Raw genomic sequence first — 7,206 nt, forward strand, 5'->3', positions numbered from 1 at the left:
GGGTATGATTTATGAAGGTGACAAACTTAGTTTCACGATTACAGGACATATGGTGAAAAAGAAAAAAGGCGAACTGGGAATGTTATTTTTGTACAACCAGAAGGATCATTTATGTAATCGCTCAAAGCTTTATAACCACTCTCACAAAAAGACAAGTTTTAAATAAGCAAAAAATACAAGTTGTGGGTGTGGTTGGTTTTCTTGGGGTTGACTTTCACATTCCAAGTATCGAACCATCGTTCTGATAGTTATTCACTTCATCTCTTCTGAGTTTCTTTGCAATCGTTTGTTTAGATTTTCTTCATCAAAGACTTGAATTTATAGGATCCTTCAAGTGCATCATCAATGGCGTCTTCTTCTACTTCATCCATTTACAAGAGTTTTAAGTATGATGTGTTTTTGAGTTTTAGAGGTGAAGACACCCGTGCAAATTTCGTTGATCATCTTTATTATGCTCTTCATCAGAAAAACATTCATACATACAAAGATGATGAGAGAATCAAGAAGGGTAAAAGGATCTGTGATGAGCTCATCAGATCCATTGAAGACTCAAAACTATACATCATTGTTTTCTCAAAGAACTATGCCTCTTCTTCTTGGTGCTTGGATGAGCTTGTGAAGATCATGGAGTGTCACAAGACCAACGAGCATACTGCTTACCCTGTTTTCTATGATTTGGGACCCTCCGAAGTCCGCAAACAAAGCGGGGCAGTTGAAAAAGCCTTTGCTAAGCATGAAAACGAAGAGGCTGCTGGGAAATGGAGGGAGGCTCTGAAAGACGCAGCAGATTTGGCTGGGTGGGAGTTGAAGAAGACAGTTGATGGGTAATTCCTTCATCATTTTTTTTTTTTTTTTTTTTTACTTTCAATTTGAACCGACCTGGTCCATAAAGCCTGAGTTAGATCCAGACTCAATAGATTCGGCGCCCATTGGTCGACAGTGAGAGAAGGGAGAGGTGGATAGGTGTTTTCAAGAGAGAAATGGTTGTCTTTTAGGCTTTACACAATTAGATAGACTAGAGAAGGGAGAAAGGCCAATCAAAAGGGTGGGGACAGTAATTTGAAACTGAAAAATTAAATAAAAATTACTAAAAAAATCAAACAAGGGTAAAATCGTAATTTTAGACCAGTTACGAAACAAAATGAAACCATAGGGACTAACCAAGAAAGAAATAAAACCACTAGACCCAAACAAGTAGGGTTATCATGGTTGTCCTCAGCATGCCTGTTTTGTCAAACAACAAGGACCAACCAAGTAATTCTGTCGATTCATAATTTGTTTCCAAAATCAATATTTTCTTAATTTGAGAAAAGCATAATTCATAATATTAATCCCTATGCCAAAAAAATGGAAGATATCAGCAATATATTTTTTGTTTTTACTTTTTATATTATGACAAGAAAAGAATTTAAAAAATAATGCTGCCCTTATTTATTAATTAGACTTTTTGAAACTTGAAACTAGGTTTTTGTCTTTTTGAAGTCAATATAATTTTACCCATATCATGTCTTTGGAAAGAAATAATGGGATGACAGGTAGCGGTAGCTCATTGCTAGAAAGGGTAAATTTCTTATAATGCAATGCCTTATTAAAGAGTAATATTAAAGTACAATGTTGTAATAAGAAAAAATGATAGTACAATCCTATAATAAAGAAAAAAATTAGAAAGTATATTGCTATTTTTGCAGTCAGATGTATAAAGTTTCAACTTATTTGTTAGTTTATTTTCACATATGAATGCTTGTTACACATTTTTTTTTCTTTCATCAATCTATGTAGTATTCTTTCATTACGTTTGCACTTTGCAGTATTCTTTCATTGAGTTTACCCTGGATGTAAAAGGCTTGGGCATGGCGTCTCATGTTGTATTCTCAAATTCTGACTCATCTTGTCGGAATGTTAAACATGAAACTATAGGGACGAAGCTAAGTTCATGAAAGTAATTGCCAATGTGGAAATTTTGAGTACGCTAACTGAATCTTCTTTAATTTACAGGCACGAAGCTAAATTCATCCAAAAAATTGTTGAAGAGCTTTCACTAGAGTTACGAGCCATCAATTTCAACATTGATGAAAAGTTAGTAGGCATGGAGACCCGGATGAATGATGTTTTGTCATCTTTGGGAACTTGTTCTAATGATGTACGCATGATCGGAATCAAGGGAATTGGAGGTGGTGGGAAGACAACTTTAGCCAGGGCTGTTTTTGATCAAAATATCCTTTCAATTCGAAGGTAAAAGCTTCGTTGAAAATGTTAGAGAAGTTTCCAAAGCTTCTTTGTCCGGTTTAAAGTCGTTGCAAAACCAAATCCTTTCCGATGTCTTAAATGATCAGGGCATCTCTGTTAGTAGTGTTTATGACGGAAAAAACATGATGAAGAGGAGGATGCCTGGTAAAAAGGTTCTTCTTGTTCTAGATGATGTGGATCATATAGAGCAGCTTGAGGCATTAGCCGGTGAAACAAATTGGTTTAAGCCAGGAAGCAGAATTATCATTACAACAAGAGATGAGCAAGTACTTGTTGCACATGGAGTGAAGTCGATTCATAACGTCCGGTTGTTATTGGATGAGGAAGCAATTTGCCTCTTCAGTAGGTATGCATTTGGGAGAGTGATACAAAATCTAGGGTATGAAGAGTTGAGTCAGCAAGTTGTGCATTATGCTGCTGGTCTTCCCTTGACGCTTAAAGTTTTGGGTTCGTTTCTTCGTGGTAAAAATGAGCTTGAATGGACAGATGCCCTAGAACGACTAAAAATAATTCCATTGATGGAAACTCTGAAAAAATTGGAAATAAGCTATGACGATCTAGAAGAGGATTACAAGGAAATATTCCTAAATGTTGCAAGCATACTAAAAGGATGGTCGAAAGCAAGCACAATCAAAGCACTTGAAAGCTGTGGATTTCATGCTAGAAATGGTTTAAGAGTTCTTGAGCAAAAATCCCTCATAACTGTTGATAATGTTCGGGGTGAAGAGTATCTAAGCATGCATGACCATATTGAAGAAATGGGCAGGAACATTATTCGTTGTTCACACCCGGATAACCCTAACAAACATAGTCGATTGTGGATTAACAAAGAAATTGTAGATATATTGGCTAATGACTTGGTAAGGATCAAGTTTATCTATAACTAAGTTGGAGCAAATCCATTTTTATCTGTTACGACAAAAGTTTCATGGTGTATTCTTTTTTGAATTATAGGGTACTGAAGCGACAAGATATATACAGTTGTACACGACGGAAATCAGTCCAGAAATTGTGATGAAAGGTCTTAGGAAGATGAAGGAACTTAGATTTCTTCACGTGTCTGTGGGCTCTATTGATGCAAGTAAAATTGACTGTTTTTGTTCGAATTTGAAATTTTTGAGGTATTTGTGTTGGAACCATTACCCTTTTAGGTCTTTACCTAAAACATTTCAAGCAGATAATCTTGTTGCACTTTACATGACTGAGAGCAGAATTGTACAACTTTGGGAAGGGGGAGAAAGAAAGGTACAATTATACTTTATTGATTTTTTTTTTTTTTTTTGTGTTCACGCATTTTGAATGCTATATATCCATTGCTTTGTTAATATTGACCTTTTTTTTTTTTTTTTTTTTTTTTTTTTTTTTTTTTTTTTTTTGCATTAGCTTCTTAACAAACTGAGATTCCTTGACCTCAGTTATTCAATGTTGAGGACCCTTGATCTTGGGCTTACTCCAAATATCGAGATGTTGAATCTTAAAGCATGTCGTAATTTGGTAGAAGTGCACATGATTGGTGGATGTTTAAAGCTCATAACTGTCGACCTCGGTTTTTCAATGTTGAGAACCCTTGACCTTGGGTCGGCTCCCAATATTGAGCGGTTAGATCTTGAACATTGTTCGGAATTGATAGAACTTCGCTTGTCCAATAGATGTTCAAATCTTAGATCCCTCAAACTCAATAATTTAAAATTGAGGAACCTTGACATTGGGTTGACTCCGTGTCTTGAGTATTTAGATCTTAAAGAGTGTTACAATCTGGTAGAACTTCACATGGCCGATGAATGTCTAAAAAAGCTTGTCTACTTAGACTTAAGTGGTTGCTTGAGGTTTAAATCTTTTAAGTTTGAAATAAATATGGATGCTTCTTGTAGTGAGGTTGAATCACTTGAGGTTGGTCCTTTAGCTGAGTTACATCTGAGTCTGGGGCCCATACTTGTATTATGCCCCGTTCACCCCGACAGTAATTTGCCAAAGTTTCAGTTTAAATGTTTTTATAGAGAAGATCAGCCCTTACTGACTAGAAACCTTGAGAAGCTTATTTCTGTAGGTATGTGTGTTTGCACAAACCTTGATACGTTTTCAAGAAGCATTTGTGGGTTACAACGCTTAAAAAAACTTAAACTCCACGGTGGTATTCCCGAGGCCCCTAGGGACCTTGGTCAGCTAGAATATCTAGAGCAATTAGATTTGTCACATACACATATTAAACATCTTCCTGATAGTATTTGTATGTTGAAAAATCTGAAATCTCTCAAACTTAAATCGTGTGTGCTTCTTGAGAAGTTACCCGAGGATCTTGGTCGGTTAAAATGTTTAAAGAAGCTAACTGTTACATCTGCAATGATTAAAGATGTTCCTGAGAGCATTTGTATGTTGAAACAACTGGAATCTCTCAAACTTAGTTATTGTTCGTTTCTCGAAAAACTACCAGAGGATCTTGGCCGATTAGAATGTTTAAAGAAGCTAGATTTGTCATCTACAAACATTAAAGGTATTCCTGATAGCATTTGTATGTTGAAGGATCTTGAATCTCTTGATCTTTCTTGTGTGTTGCTAAAGAAGTTACCTGAGGATCTTGGCCAATTAGAATATCTAGATTATCTTGACCTCAGCTATTGTAAGTTTTTACAAGATATTCCTGACAGCATCTGTCAGATGAAATGTCTAACGTATCTCTGGCTCTGTTATTCTCCTCAACTTAAGAAATTGCCTGAGGAACTTGGAACTTTAGAATGGTTAAAATATTTAGATTTAAGAGGCACGTGCATAAGTCATCTTCCGCAGAGCATCTTATTGTGGAAAGGTCTTTGTATTACTAGGGGAAAAGTGCGACTCGATTTATCCGGTCCATACTGCTATGTACGGGTCTCAAAAGATGATTTTGAGAGGCTCAGAAGGCCTGGAAAAAAAGCCAAAATTAATTAATTTTTCAGATGTTGAGTTAGAACTCAGAATTGGCGATGGTTTGGCATATCATAAAGGTGACAATTCTTTTTATCATACATTTTACAGTCTCAGAATTTAAGAATCGGATGTTAAACTTATTATAACCACACATGTGGATCTTGTGAAAAATATTGCGCACAAAAATTTTATTCCCTTTTCCATCATTAGCAATTTAATTAAAGTTGTATTTGTGTTAGAATCTAGTGTTAATATCATAATTGTGTTTTTTCCAGATTAAAGACCTTGTATTAGAAACTTATAACAGCAGTTTTTTTTTTTTTTTCAAAAAACTTGTCAAATGTGAGGGTTTTTTTTTTGAAAAATAAAATAAAAAGCCAAGAATCTTTTTGAAGGAAATAAAAAAATGCAAGGTGTTTTTCAGAAAAAAAAAGGTTGAGGTTTAATCCAAAAAAAAAAAAAAAAAAACCCAATATATAAGTAACCCTAAAATGTATCCTAATGTTTGAACCATTTTTTGTAGGGAAGAGCAATCAACACACAAGGTGATTTGGCAAACAACTTTTGCAAAACTATTTGTTTGGCTTACATCATTCAATGTAATTGATTCTTGTCCTTAGTATCTTGAGTTCCTTTAACCATGTATTATGATTTTTTCTTCGTACCTAAAGTAAATCATCTTTTATTGAATATAACAGAAAAAATACTTTTTCCCTACAGTGGTGTTTTGGAATTTTCATAACAAAATTCCCAGAAAATACCTGTTTTCTAGAACTTCCATGTACAACGACCACATGATTTAATCTTAGATTTATAGCCAACAAAATAATCTTACATTTGGTATAGTGATTCGATTGGTTCTCTGAATAGAATACTTACACAAGGAATGTTGCTTATTTGAACAGCAGAACTCTCCTTTATCTACACCAATGCCTCAAAAATCTGATACAAATAAATATCATGTTGAGGAAGATCATCCAATTACAAAGCAATGTTCAGTGATATAATTAGGTAGCGTTTTAAAAGTACAAATGTCTTTTAAAATTTGTAAGTACAAAGCTAGAAATGGGTAGATTTAAAAGTACAATGCCTTAATAAGAAAAATAGATTTAAGGTACAATCTTTTTCTTATAGAAAGAATCATCTGTCATATAAATATCAGTTTAAAAGGTTTACACTTTGAGTATATGAAATTATCAATGCATTTCTTTGTCTTCTGTGGATGTGCTGATTATTGAGTCAATTTTGAGTAGTTGGAGTATTTGAATGGGTGGAACTAATGTGAATGAATCAAAAGTTGTAATTTTTTGTCCTACCCAAAATGGTGATACTTATGTACTTTCATCTATTTGCATATTATAGCATTAGAGCTTCAATTCTCTCTATTACAGCATAGTACTTTCAGATTTACTTACTAAGGCATTACATTTTGGAAACTTTTACCCAATTATAACATTGTATTTTCATTTTTTTCATACTAGCAATGGAAATTGCTTTGCAATCAGATAACATTGCTATAATTTTTTTTTAAAAGTAGAATGCTGTAATAGGAATCAATAATTCGGTATATTTTTTTCGTAGTATAATGCTATAATGTAAAAAGTCAATATAAGTAGGATGTTATAATAAACGAAATCAATGAAAGTACATTGCTATTTCTTGCATTTAGCTCAAATTTCACTAAACTAAAAAAGAGGTCATACCAAATCACGAATAAGGCTATTTACCATCTTTTTTTTTCTTGAGAACTTATAAAATGATGTATGCATTTAAATTTTTTTTACCAACGAATGAGACTTCAAAGAGAAAATCTGATACATTAAAGAGAGTTAGGACACTCTTGGGTTAGTCTTTCATAATGTTGTCATCAAATAATGCACCAATGTAGAAAGGTAATAAATTAAGGATGCTGATAATACTTCTCCTCATGATACTGTGCAGAAAAATATATGATGTTAAACACAAAATATCAACAGTGAATTATATATTTTCAAAAGGAATAAAGGGTTAAACCAAGTTAATAGTTAACCTACAAGCTACAACAGAACAACATAA

General features: G+C 33.8%; 1 pseudogene across 1 annotated transcript; it reads left to right on the forward strand.

Annotated features, from left to right (window-relative positions):
* Window positions 1–185: 185 nt before the first annotated feature.
* On the forward strand, window positions 186–5,813 carry LOC145048997 (TMV resistance protein N-like; annotated as a pseudogene). Its single transcript, XR_013683129.1, has 5 exons — window positions 186–824; window positions 1,996–3,107; window positions 3,202–3,492; window positions 3,631–5,228; window positions 5,675–5,813. The product of XR_013683129.1 is annotated as a TMV resistance protein N-like (transcript).
* The last annotated feature ends 1,393 nt before the right edge of the window (window positions 5,814–7,206 follow it).

Source organism: Lactuca saligna, chromosome 5 (genome assembly GCF_052625555.1).
Source record: "Lactuca saligna cultivar CGN05327 chromosome 5, ASM5262555v1, whole genome shotgun sequence".
NCBI lineage: Eukaryota > Viridiplantae > Streptophyta > Magnoliopsida > Asterales > Asteraceae > Lactuca > Lactuca saligna.